We start from the raw sequence: 18,199 nt of genomic DNA, 5'->3' as shown, positions 1-18,199 counted from the left end.
AATTAACCTATCAAACAACATCAACTTTGATCAATTGTATGACCACTCCTCAACATTTAAGAAGGAAGAATCTTCATCAAAAGATTAAGTTGAAAAGGAGACAACCTAGTCAAAAGGAACTCATAAAGTGAAACAAGTTTCTCTACATAAAACATGAACTCTTCCTAAAACATCGCACTTTCTTGCACCGCTTTCATGTCTATCTACGCAATAAAGGAACTAATTTTGACGAAGAATATTTGAAAACACGTTCCTTCACACAAATATCATCATTCAACCAACTTCTCAAAAAAGGAGGAAAGATCAAATTATCTTATCTACTTGAATATCCAATCACTTATTAAATCAAATCAATAAAATGCCCATTTTTACATGATCTCATAAAAACAACAAGTGAGACACACAAACTGAATCAAGCATGAGACATAAAGAAACTAACACCTGGAAAAAGTACCTAAATATGGATGAGGATATATGGATGAAATTATCAAAAATACCCAACAAGGCCCTGGCCTACAAAAACTCATGGAGAAACTCATCGAAGCAGACAAAAAAAAATAATTCCTCCTACTATCTAGCAAAGGTGTTAAAATCCTTGAGGATTTTGACATGGATCAACCGAAGCAAACTGAGCGCATAAAAAGGACAAAATCAAGAACATACACCTACAACACCGACGAGGACAACACAAATGATCATCATAACACTAACATGACCAAGACAGCACTAATGATCAAGATAACACCAACAATAATGGTACCAAAAATTAAAACAATCCCCTTACTACACTTATGCAACAACTACAAGTGCTTCAACAACAAATGTGAGACATGCAACAAGGGACCACAACAAGATACTCTTTAGAGGATATTTGTCCCTATCCATTTGATAGAAGTTTAAATATGGTGCCATTCCCACCAAACTCCAAAATACTAAAGTATGACAAATACAAAGGTAAAAGTGATCCTCGTGATCATGTAAGGGAATTTTGCACAATGAGCTTGGACTAGTTTTCCCATAATGACACCTACATAATGAGGTTATTTCCAAGAAGCCTAGGAGGACAAACAATGGAATGGCTTTCAAAACTCACACCTACCATTAGATCATTTGAAGAGTTGGTGAACAAGTTTGCTTCACAATACTCTTATAATATTCAACTTGAGGTCACCATGCTTGACCTTTGTAACACAAAACAAAAAAACAATGAACCATTCATGATGTTCTTATAGAGATGGAGACTATTGGTCTCTAGATATCCTTGGACCTTACCTGAAAAGGAGAAAATGGAAATATTTGTAGACAATCTAAATGATGAGATGAGTTATCAACTTAAACTACAATGTCTACCTAAATTTCAAAAGTTGATTGACAATGGCATCCCAATAGAAGAGGCCTTAATCAAAAAGGGAGTTTTGAAATTTTTCTAAGGAAAATGATAGTTCATCAAACAAAACCTATAACAACAACAACAACTCAGACAATTCCAAATTTTGGACTAGGAACAAATATATCGTCAATGATGGTGTAGTTGACGCTAACAATGTTAAATCAAAACAACAAGTGTTAAACTTATCAAGTACTACACCACCAAACACCCATCAAGGAAACAACTATCAATAGAACAACAATAACAGAAAACCTACACCATATCGAATGAAGATCACACCTTTAGGAAAATCTCTTGAATCAACATTTCAAGAATTATTGGCTAACCCTCATAGGTTCAGGGATTTTGAACCACAAGTCAAACCCTCATGGTGGAATGACACACACTACTGCGAGTATCATAGAAACAAAAATCATCACACAAATGATTGCCTAAGGTTGAAAAACTTGGTCCAAGACTTACTAGAGGAGGGTGACATAATGGTAGACGACCATAAAACCAACAATGAACATGAAGCATTCAAGAATCCCCTCCCCAATTATGACAAGGGAGGAGCATCAAACAACAAAGGGGGGGGCTGCATAAACCATCTTTATGACAATACCATCAATCACATATCGGTATGTGACAATCAAGTGAATGTCATCAAGATCAAAGACAAACAAGAACATGTCTAGGTAAATGTAACTATGAGAGCCCAATCCAAATATGTACTGAAAGGGAGCACCTCCAAAACAACAACACCTCCTAGAAATCAATGCAGTTTGGTAGATCAACTACAAAAAACACCAACCCAGATATCGATACTAGAGATACTCAAAATTTCACCGATACACAAGGATATCTTAGAGAGAGCTCTTGTAGACACTATGGTTCCAAACAACCTGGACATTAATCGATTCCAAGCCATGGTGGGAAATTTGACTGCACCTCATAACCTATCATTCTCAGAACATGATGACATCTCTTTTAATCATCTACACAACACCCCACTCCATATCAAAGTTTTGGTCTAGAAACATCATATAAAACATGTACTAATAGATGGAGGATCCGGTTTAAATATATGTACTCTAAAGCTTATCCATGCATTGGGATTCTTAGAAAAAGCTATTGATCCTAAAAATAAGATAACTATAAAAGAATATGATGATGGAGAAAGAGCAATAGAAGGATTGGTGGTGCTACCCATTTAAGTGGGACCAATTCAGAAGGATACCATTTGTCAAGTCTTGGATATAGACTTGTCCTATAACATAATCTTGGGTCATCCTTGGATTCATGAGATGCAAGTAGTACCATCAACATATCACCAATGTCTCAAGTTTCCATACAATGGACAAGAAATATCAGTGTCAGAAGGCACAAATCCTTTTCAGCATTGCAATAATCTGAAAGTAGCTCAACATGTCCTAGTACCACATAACAAAGAATCTCTTTCTTCCACATCATCAAGAAATCCATGTCAACTCAAGTCGTTATCCATAGATGTTGGGAAGAAGATATAGCTAAAAGACAAAGGCATGGGGGAATACTCTTTTGAATCCCTATGTCTATCACAGTTACCCATATCACCAAGGTCTCATGGGAAACCATCAACATCAAGGCAAAAATATTCACAACCCATCAAAATGTTTGATGGTGCATTTATCCAAGCAGGCACACTAGAAGATGAAATAGAGTGCAAGGATGTCCTGAATTGGCTATATAAAGATGAAGAGTAAACCATAGCAACAACCATTGATATCACAATCTTGATAGAACAATATGGCAATGGATTTAGGATCATGAAATGCATGGGATACAAGGGAAAGGGTCCTATTGGCAAGCATCAGGAAGGTATCACATAACTGATTCAACCTCATTAACAATAGACCAAGGACAAATCAAGCCTAGGCTATGGACCATATAATCAACCACAGGATCAACAAAATCATCATCAACCAAACAAAAAATCAGCATGATAACAACAATCATCATAGGAATTGATACAACAACAAGCAATAGAAGAAGCGGTCCACAAACAACAGGAAGAAGAGTATGAATGCCAACAAGAAGAACTTATTATCAAAAGGGAGGATGCCACTCAGAATCTCTATGCACAAATCCTCAAACTACAAGCTAGTTCAGAAATATATTTAGATGAATGGGAATGGGATTCACCATTTGAAGAATCTTAGGAAGACAAGGAAATTATTGTCATACAAAAATATACACCCACACCTAATGAAGGAAAATGCTCAAGGTCTAGATCATTTGAATTTGGAGTACAACATATCTACAAAGCTAGGGATAATGAGTAGCATTGATATGAAATAGGCAATCCTGAGGAGGGTATCATCATAGACTTCCATCTTGTTATTGAGAAATTTGACAACATTTCTATCATGACCCTTACAACTGTCAAACTAAATCCCCCTAATGATTGCTTACCCCTTGTACATCTTGAACTCATAGACTGGGAACAACTTGAACAACTGAATATACCTATCTTCCCAAATGATGATTCTATTATCCATTACCTCTATTTAGTAAACCTTGAAACATGCTCCACCAGCAAATATCATAACAATATATTCAACTAGGGGAGTGCCAAGTCTTTCAGTTGCAAAATAAATGAAACACAAAATGGATCTAATGGTAGTATTAGATCATTAAAAAGTAAAAAGAAAGGATGTATCCAGCAGTGAAAACCTCTTTGAGGTGCTGATGGATGAAAAAATAGACACTCTTCCTGAACACTATTAGGAGAGATCACCAATATTGATTGAGACAACACAAACAATAAGCTGCATCCTTAACAGATCAAGATAAACCCAATTTCACAAGATTTTTCAAAGAGAAGAAAATCAACTTTGCTTGGTCCTATGCAGATATGCCAAGAATAGATCTAGATTTGATCATGCATCATTTATCCATAGCTCTAGGAGCTAAGCTTATAAAATAAAAGATGGGAAAGATGAATCCACATGTGGCATTGCTAGTCAAAGAAGAACTAAATAAACTACTGGATGTCAGTTCCATTCGACCAATTGACTATGCAGAGTGGATCTCTAACATAGTACCTATTTCCAAACTAGACAAAAGTTTTAGATATTCATTGACTTTAGGGATCTAAATAAAGCTTTCCATAAGGATGAATTTCCTTTACCCAACATCGACACAATTGTAGATCTAATAGCAGGACATTCTATGTTATCACTTATGGATGGATTCTTGGGCTACAATCAAATCAAAATAGCACTAGAAGACCAAGATAAAACAACATTTACATGTCCATGGGTTAATTAATATTGGAATGTCATGCCTTTCAACTTGAAAAATGCAAGAGCAACCTATCAACGAGAAATGACCATAATCTTTCATGACATAATGCACACATTCATGGAGGACTATGTAGATGACCTACTAGCCAAATCATTCACATGAGAAGGACATCTGAAAATTTTAGACAAAATCTTTTAGTGGCTAGAGAAATTCAATGTCCGATTAAATCCTAAAAAATATGTTTTGGGTGTAACACCCGACAAACTCTTAGGGTACATAGTATTAGAAAAAGGAATCGAGGTGGACCTCACAAAGGTACAAGAAATAATAGAGATGTCACCTCCTAGGAATATCATTCGGTGAAGATCTCTACAAGGATGACTACAATCCATAAGAAGATTCATTGCTCAACTAGCTGACAAGTGCCTTCCATTCACTCATCTCCTCCACAAGAATGATCCTTTTAGATGGGAAGATCGATGTGCATAATCATTCCACCAACTCAAGCAATATTTGATGAATCCACCTATATTAGTGCCACCAATAGAAGAAAAACTTCTCATTCTCTACATATCAACACCATAGGTATCAGTAGGAGCATTATTAGCACAAGAGGATTCAACGGGCAAGGAAAAGGCAATATACTACATCAACAAGATATTGATGGATACAAGCTCAACTACACATTCATTGAAAAAGCTTGTTTAGTTGTGGTGTTTTCTTCCCAAATGTTGTGACACTATATGTTATCTCATGCAGTCAAGCTAGTAGCAAAAATTGACCCATTAAAATATCTTCTCTGCAAGGCTTCTCTCATGAGAAGGCTAGCTAAATGGGTAATGATTTTGAGCAAGTTTGACATCCAGTACACAGACATAAATTATATCAAAGGTCAAGCCATAGCAAATCAACTAATAGAAGCACCATTACAAGATGATCATCTACTCTATGTTGAATTTCTAGACATAGATATTCTCATAGTAACGACAAAACCATGGGTCTTATACTTTGACAGGTCATACACATAACATGGCTTAGGTGCGGGTATTTTATTTGGCACTCTAGAAGAACACACTATTCCAAGATCTTATAGATTGATGTTTTCTTGCACAAATTACATAGCTAAGTACGAAGCTCTAGTGACAAGAATCAAAGTGGTCGTAGAGTGGAAGATCATAGAGTTGAAAGTCTTTGGAGACTCCCAATTAGTCATTAATCATGTTGATGATGATTATCAAACAAAAGATGACAAGTTGATGCCATACAAAAGAATGGTGGATGACTTCAAGAAGTACTTTGTGGATATTAAATTTGAGAAGATCCCAAGGATGGATAATAAATTTGCAAATGTCATGGCAACTATTGCTTGACTCCTTCAAATACCAGAGAAACAAAATCGTTATGAATTCTTGGTAGAGCAATTATTTTCCCCTGCCTATGACAATTTTAAATCCCAAGTCATTGTCACCCGGTCGGTTCTGACTCACCCCTCTGTGGAAAAATATATGCATACCTAAAAGACAATATCCTTCCACCAGATCTATCCTGAAACTAAAAAAGCAACTTTATGCATCAAGCCACTCGTTATACCCTAATCTTTGACACACTTTACCATCGAGGTCTCAATGGTACTCTTCTTTAGTGTCTTGATCATAATGAATGTGAAACCGCCTTGCAAGAACTTCACGAAGGTATTTGTGGCACACATTCAAGTGGTCCTACTCTAGCCAAGAAACTTCTAAGGATGGGATATTATTGGCTGACCATGGAAAAGGAATCATACCAGTTTACCAAAAAATGTCCAAAATGCCAAATTCATGGTAATCTTATACATGTACCAACATAGGAGCTGCAGCCATTCACTACATCATGGCTATTCTGTCAATGGGGACTCGACCTAGTGGGAAAGATTCATCCTTCCTCATTAAATAGACACAAGTTTAATATCACTACCACTGAGTATTTTACAAAGTAGATTGAGGCCTTCCCATTGACCATAGTTATCGATAGACAAATATCCTCTTTTATTTTAAATTATCTCATTTGTCGGTATGTCATTCCTAGTTCCATTATCATTGATAACAAAAGACCATTCAAAAATTAAGATGTGCAAGAACTTTGAAAAAACTTCCATATCCAACATCGTTTCTCCACACCTTATTATCCACAAGGGAATGGCCAAGAATAGGCCTTAAACAAAACCATCCGAAAGAAAATAGTGAACGATGTTGGTCATGATTGGCATGTCCAACTCAATCCAGCATTATGGGCCTACAGAACTAGCATCCACACATCTATAGGAGCCACACCATACTCACTTGTGTATGATCAAAGTCTATTCTACCTTTTGAGGTCGATATTCCATCAATCAGGTATCACTGAAGGGACTCATTTCGGATGAGGAAAATCGAGTAAATAGACTGCAAGAGTTAGAGCTACTAGATGAGTATCGACAACGTGCATTTGATCACCTCAAAGCATATTAGCAACACATGTGCAAGAGATACAACCACAAAGTAAAGCCAAGGACATTTCAAATTGGTGACTTGGTACTAAAGGAAAATCCCTGCAAACAACAGGATCAGGAAAAGAAGGGCACATTTGAACGAAATTGGCTGGGTCCTTTTGTCATCATACCAACTTATGGATTGGGGGTATATCAACTATCTACATCATAAGGGGACATGCTGGATGAACCTACCAACAACATCCATGTCAAGAAGTTCTACTCCTAAGTCATCCAATGCATGGATAAAGGAAAAATACAAAACAATAATACTAATAAAAAAAAGTTCAATAAAAACAAGTAGTGAAAACTTGGCAACAGGCACTATTTGTGATAGATAGACTTTTCTATCTATTTGAACATGTATCATATCTTTTGCATCTACCTAATCTAATCCATCGGAAAAGATTCACCAATATTTTTAAATGCATCACAATCTTGGACACACTTAACGTTAACTATCCTTGATTATCCAAAAATTTATCCACATCATATCTCGCCATGTTTTGGTGATCAGTGTACATATCTATTCAAGAGTAATGGTTAAGGATAAGGGAAAATAATCTTGACTTTGTTGGGGGCAACTCAACTTTTGGGATAAGAAAACATACAATTAAACACAAAAACATAGATCTCCTAAACACAAATGTAGATCGTGACTATCACTGGTAAACATCAAACAATAACTGGATGCACAAACTGATTTCTGTAACAAAAACAAGGATACATTTGCAAGATGTTTTATCTAACAATTACATGGGCTAGCATGCATGTTGATTTTTTTGTGATCATGTCTCCTGAGTGACTCAAGAATGTTTTAAGGACTAGAGAAGCAAGGAAGGAGTTTGATATTTTATTAGTCTGCTATTTGTGAGTGAAACCTTATTACAATGCAAATTTGTCTTAAGAAATGATTAGGAAACATATCATTGAGGACATTTCAAATTTGTATGGGATGAAGGTTGACTCTTGTCTATTTTACACAAGCTACACTCAAGTCATCTTGGTTAAATTATACCTCGAATCTTGTGTCATCTTGCAATATCAAAATTAATGTAAGTTATACTCAAGTCATCATGGTTAAAATATACCATGTTGCTTGTATTAACTTTCAACAATTCACAAGCTCAATGATGATAAAAAGGAAGCACTACAAATTTTGATCGAAAGGATGACTATCTTAGAGGGTACATTTCATATAATTTAAAAAGAATTTATTTATCATAACATTTAAAGTGCATTTAGTTGCATTACCATATCATTTAGTGTGCATTTAGTTGCATTTTTCATATCATATAATGGCATTATCATATCATATCATTCAATTTTCATTTAAGTGGCATTGACATGTCATTTTCATTTAGTATCATTTCATTTAGACTCATTTTCTTTCCATATCATTGCATTTAGTATCATTTCATTTAGAATCATTGTCCTTCCATATCTTTACATTTAGTATCATTTCATTTTAGTATCATTAATCATTACATTTAATATCATTGACATTTAACTGCATATCATTTATCATTTAATATCATTTCATTAGCATCATCATATCAACATCACATCTTCATTTCACCATACATACCATTTACACATGAATACATCATAGGAGCATAATAAGGCATTAATTTATCACATATAAATATCCACATCATAGAACATATCCATATGCATTGCATACATCATCATTTGCATACATCTGCACAAATAGGCATATATCACCTTCAAAAGATATAGATCACATCATCATAGAATCATATCATCACATAGATATCATTTGCATCATAAAACCAAAATCATATGCATAAATATCTAGACCATCAAAGTAAATGCATCCATAACACATATAAGAATATCATCATGCATAAATTAAACCATGTGGATCCAAAGGAAGGTCATTGAGTCATGTCAGAATAAATCAACAGAAAGAATAAATTTCCAAAGTCCCTAGATATCATCTCACAAATAAAATGTACATAACAAGGAGATCTAAATCATCACTATACATCATGTCATATCAAAACTCTCAAAGAAAATATATCAGTAAATACATATCATCAAGGAATACATCAATATGATCAGAATACATCCAATGAGGGGTAATCTAGGAGTGGCTCCCACCCGAATTTGTTGACCTAGCACCCAAACCACCACCTATACTTGCAGGACCTGCACATGTGTCATCACCAGTGGGATCTCTCCTATGTCCCAGGACTCCTCGGCTACCCTCTTGTCTCCGAGATCCCCCACATTAAGAACTTGGTACATAGGATGGTGCTTGCCTCTCTGGAGGCACAACCTGATGGTAGAGACTTTGATAGTGCTCTGCTCACTCTAACTGTTGCATGAGATCTCTCATGCTACCCCTAGTCAGGCCCTGAGCAACTATCCATTAGATGATCTGTATGGCCTCGCCACTCTATATTTGTATCTTTCTTAGTGGTAAGATGAGCAATTTGAGCCTATGTAGCCTGTAAACCCTATCGTGTTATATCCATCTCCATCCTAGTTGTTGTAATACCCTAAAAAAAATCATCTAAACCATGGGCCCCTAATCTTGACTACATCACCAAGGTCCTAACCAAAGGTAATTAAATCAATTTTGACCACCTAATTAATTAATTCCTAAATCATCAATGTCACATGGCAAATTAATCTTTTCAATTAAATAAATCATCAAAATATTTAATCAATTATCCTATTTATTTAATTAAATATCATAGAATATTTAATAAATTAATTAATTTGCCATTTAAATAAAAAAAGGAATTATTTTGAAAAATGAATTAATTTGAGATAATTTGAAATAGAAATTTAAAAAAAGGAGCAAAATTGAATAAAAGGGAATATATCAAAAAAAGCTTGGTTTAAGAAAGGAAAATAGAATAAATCAGTTTTTCTGATTTTATCTCAATTTTAGCTCAATTTTATTTCCTTCAATTCCAAAGAAAGCAACCAATCACATCAAATCACTTGGATGGTGCTACTTCTGGGAGAATCTTGACTGCTCATCAATAATCAATCTTGACCATCGCTTTCTCTCTGGATTTTCTATAAATTCAGGCTCTCATCTCTCAATCAAAAAAGGCTAGATATTTTATTGTTATTATGATGGTTTTGCTCTAGAGTCATGAGAATATTGCATCTTATCTTATTTCATATTAACTTAATCATATTAGCTTGATAGAATCATATAACTTGATAATTATTGCTTGCATCTAGATTTCATATAGCTTAATCTTGCATTCATATAGATTAAATCCTTTGTCTTGGTGCAGTCTAGTTACTGGTATTGCTTAAAGATAAATCTGAGAGAAAATCTATACTTGCATCTTTTAGGAGGCAATAGGTTGATTTGTTATGGTTTTACATTCATTGATTCTAATCAACTAACCATGTATGCAATGAATTATTGAGTGTGTGTGTTTCAGATACAGATTCCAAATTTCACAAAGACATTTTTTGCACCCATTGTGGGGCAGAAAAGTCAAATTTTCATTCTCGCAGATCATCAAATTCTCATCTTTCAGATTTTGTCCGTACATTCTGTGTAAAATCTCGTAGGATAATATATTCATTCCAATACAATATTCTATCTTTTGTCGTATGGGTAGGTGAGAATTATCGTATGGTTAGGTGAGAAAGTTCATACGATTTTCTAATTTCTCGCATGAAAAAGAAAATACTTTTAGGGGTTTTTATGATTTGAGTTTTCTGACACTAATGCTAACCCTGATCTATTTTCTATCTATCTAAGTGATTTGTATAGCCTGAAGAGATTCAAGCAAACTTTGTGTATTCTTAAATATTTTATAAGCACCTAATTTGCAATGTGGTAAATGAAAAAATCTTATTTTTCATATTTGAGACAAGTCTAAAAGGTAGGAGAGTATGCTCTTGTCTGCATAGACAATCAAAAATCCAGACCCTCGAAGCTTTTCTAGTTTGAGATTTGTGTTCCTTTAGCGGGCCTATCAAAGTGGGGAAAAGTAATCACCCTGTGAGAACAACCCAAGTGAGTACAACTAGACCCAAGCATTCCGACTCACTATAATAAATAGGCCTCTTTGAGATTAAAGTCTCAAAGGACGAAGTTATTTGAGTTTTCTCTTTGGGATTTCTCATATTGGGCATTTTGTAGGGCCTCACAGTTTCAATCATGTTTGTGTGACTACATCTTGCTTGGTATATTGTTGGGCTCTACGCCTCGATTGTGCTTGCGCGACTTCAAGGTGTAACTTCTAACATAAACCATTGCTAATAATTCTAGGATAGAAGCTACTCGGTTCACCTTCGAAAGGGGGATAATATTTGTTCAAGAGAGATAGTAACTCTCCCAAGATACTTTCCATATCATGCCCCCATTAGTGTTTGGAGTCGGCTAATACGGCATTGATAATCCATTGTGTGAGACTCAATGGTCATATTCTTATTAGCTATTGGGTGTGTACCTAAGTTTGCAAGCAAATGTTTTCTCTCTCAGACAACTTCTTTAGGATTAGTGTGTTGTGCTTGAATTCACTTTATATCTTGCGTGTCTATTGTGTCTTTATCCTTGAACTATCTGAAACTATCACTGAACAACATGAAATTGAAACTAGAAAACCTGAATAATCAACTGAAGCATCAAACTTAGTGGTCAAAACCTTGTTTCTTATCAGAACTCGTTTCCTATCTGATCCTATTTTGTACGAGTCAAAACCTCAATTGCCCAGTTTGTCGCACTAATATATGAGAATTGTCCTATGAGCTTCTGAGAATTGTCATTCGAGCCTGCAACATTCACTATTTTCTTTGAACACTTATAACATCATCTCGTACGAGTAACCTAGTTTGTCATATGTGTCCTGCCCAAACTTTTGGGCAAAAATGAAACAACAATTTTTTTTTAAACAATGTAAACTCACAAATGGTCTACATTAAAATGCAATCAATTGAGTTTTGTCTTAACTAAGATGCAAGTAGAATTGTTTACTAGGATTGGAATAATTAACTCACTCATAAAAGTGACATTAATGAATGAGGACTAATTTTTCACTAAGAGGATCCTCGCAATTTAATTAGTTAATTTAATCATCTAATTAAATTGTCCCTAATTAAAGTCGAGGGAAAATTAAATATTTAAATTGCATTGAAATTTTTCCGGGCTAATTGAATAATGATGCGGATATCTTAAATCTAAAATTTAATTAATCGAGCACATGCAAAATTCATTATTTATATTTAGCCAATAAGGTTTCAAAACTAATAATGTTATTTGCCAAATAAATCTAATTTTTACTATAGCCAATTTAATTTCCCCTAAACCTTCAAATTTCGACTATTAAATAATCTTGCCAAAATTGGCCTCATAGGTTAAAAATTCATATAAAATAATTAATAATTTTCATTTACAAATTTCCTCCAAATTAAATTTAACTTGACGTCCACGTTTAATTAATTAAATATATAAAGATAATAATAAATTTCCTCTTTAGAAGCCCTTAGTCAATAAAATTAAATCAAATATGTAATTAATGAAACTACATTATAGCAATCCCCAATCTTAAATTAACCTGACATATAAGGTATATATTAAGTTTTGATTTCGTCTTAGTCCGAATTGGGAGATATTAAATCCCAAGTCTAAGATTTATGGTTATATATATATATATGAACAATGTTTAATTATAAACCCAATTTTAGGGTTGAGTTAATTATTATTAAATTCATATGATCTATTAACTCATTTCTTATAATTGAGCAAACCCTAATCCCAAAATAGGGTTAGGGTTACTTACTAAGTTTTCCCTTTCTTTTTGGATTCTAACCCTAACCATTCTTTACCACTCTACTCCCCCCCTTTGAAATGTAAATCATTTTTTCCCTAACCCGAACTTCGGGTTAGGGTTCGTGTTATGCAGGGGTCTGAGAAGAGCAACGGCGGAGGGCAGATTTTCTTGTAGGGGCGGCGGTTTTGTTTATCAAGTGGGGAGTTTGCAGAGGGGCGTCAACATTTTAAGAAGGGGTCGCGGCCCACAACAACGTCGTGGCATCCCTGCGGGATGCAGCCTGTAGTGGCGTTGTAGCTCCTCTGTGGGTCGCGGCTCACAGGGAGCCCACGCCGCACGGGGAGCCCGTGGGAGCCCTTGGGTCCAGGGTAACCCTTGGGTGGAGTTTCGAGGGGTAGATGTTTTTTTTTGTTTTTTTTTTAAATATTTTTTTTTTGTTATTATTTTAAATTATATTTTTATATGTATATATATATATATATATAAGTATATATGCATGTATAGATAAATATAAGTATTTTTCTTTAAATAAAATCTTTGAATACATGTCTGGTTCTTTTTTATTTTTTTCAAATAAAACATAATACTAATGTAATATCTTTTTAAAGTTTTCCCAGTTTGCCCTATATGCATATTTTCCTATGTTTTAGTTTACTCTTTTCTTTTAAAAGGCAAAATTTGCAGAGTATTTATATATATATATATATATATATATATATATATATATATATAATATTTTCATTAAGAATGCATGAATTCAAAGTATAAGACTGGAAAATAGCAACTGGTAAATTGAAATGTTGTTTTCTATTATATATATATTTTACTTTAATATAGTAATAAAACAGAATTAATGGCTTCTACCTGTATCTCTAGATTTCTTTGCTATGCCTAAATCTGAATAAGTATCTCCTTTTCTTTTTTTACATACAACAAGCCTTTTTAAACTAACAGATTTACCTACTGCATTTCTTTTCATTCTAACTTCTAATAGTTAATAGTAGGAAGAGATACATCTAGATTTGTCTATTTTAACTTTCTTTTCTTTTGAAATAAAGGAAAATGATAGTAATAAATATAACTACAACAACATTTAAATTTTACAAGAAAAGCATTAAAACATTTTCATTTCTTTTTCTGCATCTTTTTTTTTTCTTTTCACAAATTACAGAGATAATAGATGACAGATTGTAGTTAAATGACAAATTTAAATAAAATACAGTTTTCTTATAATGGATAGATTTTAGATAAAAGAGACAACATTAACATTACAACCTTTCATTCACAAACACTTTTCTCATAAGAACATTTTAAATACAATAGTCAACTTTTACAATGAGGGTAATACCCCAACTAGTCTCTCATTCATAATAATGAGGACTTAGATAAAATAATGCATTTCTTCATATGAAAATAAATATAATATAAATCTCCTCACTTACATTTCTACAACTCAAATATAATATTACATTTCCTATTCTTTCCTTTTTAACAAATTACAATATTACATTCTTTTTCTTTCTTTATGCAACTAAAGTAAAATCTGCAACTCCTAGCTTTCTTTTCCAAGCAATCTGCATTCAAAATTTAAGGTTGTGACCATGGGGTGCTCACCTCCCATCCTAGGCTTACTAGAAGCCACCTTTGAGCTTGGACAACCAAGTCCTAGACAGGTTACACTCAACGAAACACAAACAAGCAAGTGGAAAAACTCAAACAGTCACATTCTTATCCAAGGCTAAACTTCATCACATAATGTGATGTTTACAAGGGTGGAAGTGGACCAAGTACCTTTGAGGAGAACTACAAGATAGTAAATCACAACAAACTCATGGAAACCAAGAACACAATAGAAATCATCTTAACCCCACATCCTTATGACCCCCAAGGCATACATGCCATATTTTCTCCCCTTATGACCCCCGAATACATAAACAAAACTATGCAGCAAGGGTCACATAAACAAACCCTTGAGATCACTCTCAAATGAGAGCCTCTCACTCTAAGGCTGTCAAACTCCTTCCACCCCCAAGACCATCCTACCCTCCCAAGGGTAAGAAGGCCTTGGATACTCCCAAAACACAAGAAAAGCATAAACAGAAATAAGAGGAAGATCACATAATATTTTCACAAAGGAAAGAGCAAGGAAAACAACATTGCATTCAACCAATCCTACAAACAGATTTCAAATAAACAAGTAAGAAAAACACCAACCTTGACTTTGCCAAGGGGTTTCTAGGGATAGCTTGGAGAAGAGCAGCCCAATTCCACAAATCTTTTATGTAGCACTTAGCCAAAATTCCTATTCTAAAACTGGTTTTTTTCTTCCAAAATTGTCAAAATCTTCAAAGATGGAGAGTGGGCGATTAACTCACTAAGCCTCAATCTCTAGCCTAAGAAGGCTTCTCTCACTCCTTCCAACCTCTTGGATAGAGTTAGAGACTCCCATTGGTTGGTCTTCCCTAGGTCTTACACACTCCCTAGCCAAGGCACCTCAAGAAGAGGAATGAACTGGGGAAGAGGAATAACACCTACCAAGAAGGTTATCTAACCAAGGATGGCACTCCTATAGATGAAATTCGACCATCTAGAAAAACCCACTTTTTTGGGTGGTTAAACAAGCCCTAGGGGACCCCCCAGGGACCCACTCCACAGAGGAAAAAGGAAAAAATGGTCTTCGCTCTTTGGAGTGAAGCCGCTGGTTAAATCTAGGCTTTCGGAAGTAATGAACATTTCAGACCTCGCCTCTGGTCTGGTCGCTATTTCCGTTTCAGACAAAGTGGTCGATATGACTATAGCTGGCCTATCTATGACATTAGTGGGAAAATTCTCTGGCTTTAGGCCTAACATTGATGATGTTAGGAATTTCATAAGGAGAAAATGAATTGTTAAAGGACAAGTGGAAGTGGCGGCGCTGCCTAGAGGGTTTTTTACCTCGCTTTCAACTCTAAAGAAGACATGAACAAATCTCTTTGCGAAGGCCCCTGGATGTTTGGCAAGTCTTCCCCGGCTCTCCAGAAATGGGCCCCGAATCTCATCCTGGATGAATCCTTCTTCGTTTCTGCACCTGTCTGGACACGCCTTCTAGGTCTTCCACTCGAATACTAGAACGAGGAAGTTTTCAAGGGCATTGTGAAATCCTTTGGAGAACTCTTGTCGATTGACCCGATGACGGCGGCTAAATCAAGGTTAGTCTTTGCTCGCATTTGCATAAATGTTAACCAAATGATAGATATGTCTCAATCCATAGATATCATATCTAAACTAGGAAAATGGTCCCAAGCTATTGAATATGAATCTCTATCGTTTGCCTGTTTCCACTGCAAAAAATCGGGGCATTGGGCAAAATCTTGTCCGCTCAAGAAAGGCAAGAAACTCAAGACTGATAGTAACACTAAGAACAAAAAGACCTAGAAAATGACAAACAAAAAAGAAGATTCATCAACATCCGAGTGTAACCAAAAAAAGGATGCAACTGAACTTATGAATGAAGTCAAGAGGACTGGGAGTAGTAGCAATGATAAATAGGATTGTGTTTGCTCCAATGACCCACCAGAGAGCTCTAAAGAAGTAGAGCCAAGAACTGAGTTGATCAATAAAGAAAACCCAGAAGCTCAAGAGAATGAAACTGTTAGTCAGGAGAAGGAAGAAACCATTCCGGACCAGGAGGACGGATCAGCTAGCCAGGAGAAAGAAGAATCCTATCCAGCCTCTTCACTCTCTAAATCGACCGAGGTAAACTTTAATGAAGCCCAAGACCCTTCTAATACTGAGCCCTTACTGCTTTTAACTAATGGAAGCCCAAAGCCTCTCCTCTGTAAAACCCCTACCCAAAGTGTGCATATGTTGGATGAGATTCTCTGGATACCCGGGTCGAGAGAAGAAAAATTGGAACAAGGAGGAACTCAATGGAGGAATCTCAACTAGAAGCAAGATTAAGAAAAAGGTAGATGTTGGAAGTCAAAATAAAAAGCAGGGAAGGCCATCCCTAAAACATCAAAGGGAACAGGAAAGCTGGAAGAACCATGCTGATGGAACACAGTGTTCCATCGAGTCAGCCCTATCCCCAGTTAAAACATGAAGATTATATTTTGGAATATCAGAGGGCTAAATGCCCCCTGTAAGCAGGATGTGGTACGAAATGTCATTAGAGATCATAAACTGGATGTGGTCCTTGTTCAGGAAACCAAGATGTCTAAAGAAAAAGTTGAAAGGATCAGAATTTTCAAAGAAAATGGAGTCATAGGAACTAACTCGGAGGGTGCTTCTGGAGGAACTGCGATTTTTTGGAACAAAAATACTATAATAGGAAAGGAAATCATCTCCGCTTTTAATAGGAACTCAGTTTTGCTTGAGCATATTAAGGAAAACTTTGTTTGGGTGTTATCTAATGTCTACGCTCCTAATACCAAATCCGGGAGAGCTAAATACTGGAAAAGCCTTACCACTGATAGACTCCAGTTTGCTGATCAAAGCTAGATTATTATGGGAGACTTCAATACCCCACTCAAAGATGAAGAAAAGATGGGAGGTATCCCTTTACATCTTGATGGAAAACAAGACCTTATGGATTTCATTAATGACCAAGCTCTCATTGATGTTGATCTCTAGGGCATCAATTACACCTGGACCAATAGAAGAACTAGAGCTGATTTGATTCAAGTTAGGATTGATAGATCTTTAATTTCTCTTGACTAGCTTTCTAAGTATAGCTTCTCCCTTGGTTCTATTATCAAAATCGGTTCAGACCATTTCCCCATCTCCTTTTCTGCCAACTCTTTTTCGGCAAAGAGAAACTTCCCTTTCAGATTTGAAAAAGCTTGGCTCTCCCATCCTTCTCTGGAAGCCTACATTGCTGAATGGTGGAACTCTGAAGTGGAGGGTAAGGCTCTTTTTAGAATTGCTAAAAAGCTCAACATCATAAAAGCCAAAATTAAAACCTGGAACAAAGAGATTTTTGGGGACATATTCAAGGACAAAACTCAAGTCAAAACTAAATTAAACTATGTTCAGGATAGAATCCAAGAGGTGGGGTTGACCGAAGATCTTAGGATGACTGAAAATGATCTTTTATCTAAATACCACTCCATCATTTTAATGAAGAGACTTTCTGGAGACAAAGATCTAGAGCCTTGTTCATGAAGGAAGGAGATAAAAACACCCACTTCTTTCACTTAACCGCTCTTAAGCACAGGGCAGCCAATAGAATATCCAGACTAACTTGCAATAAAGGCGTCCTAACAGAGGATTGCGACATCAGGA

Source organism: Cryptomeria japonica, chromosome 5 (genome assembly GCF_030272615.1).
Source record: "Cryptomeria japonica chromosome 5, Sugi_1.0, whole genome shotgun sequence".
NCBI lineage: Eukaryota > Viridiplantae > Streptophyta > Pinopsida > Cupressales > Cupressaceae > Cryptomeria > Cryptomeria japonica.
This window is presented reverse-complemented; position numbering follows the sequence as displayed.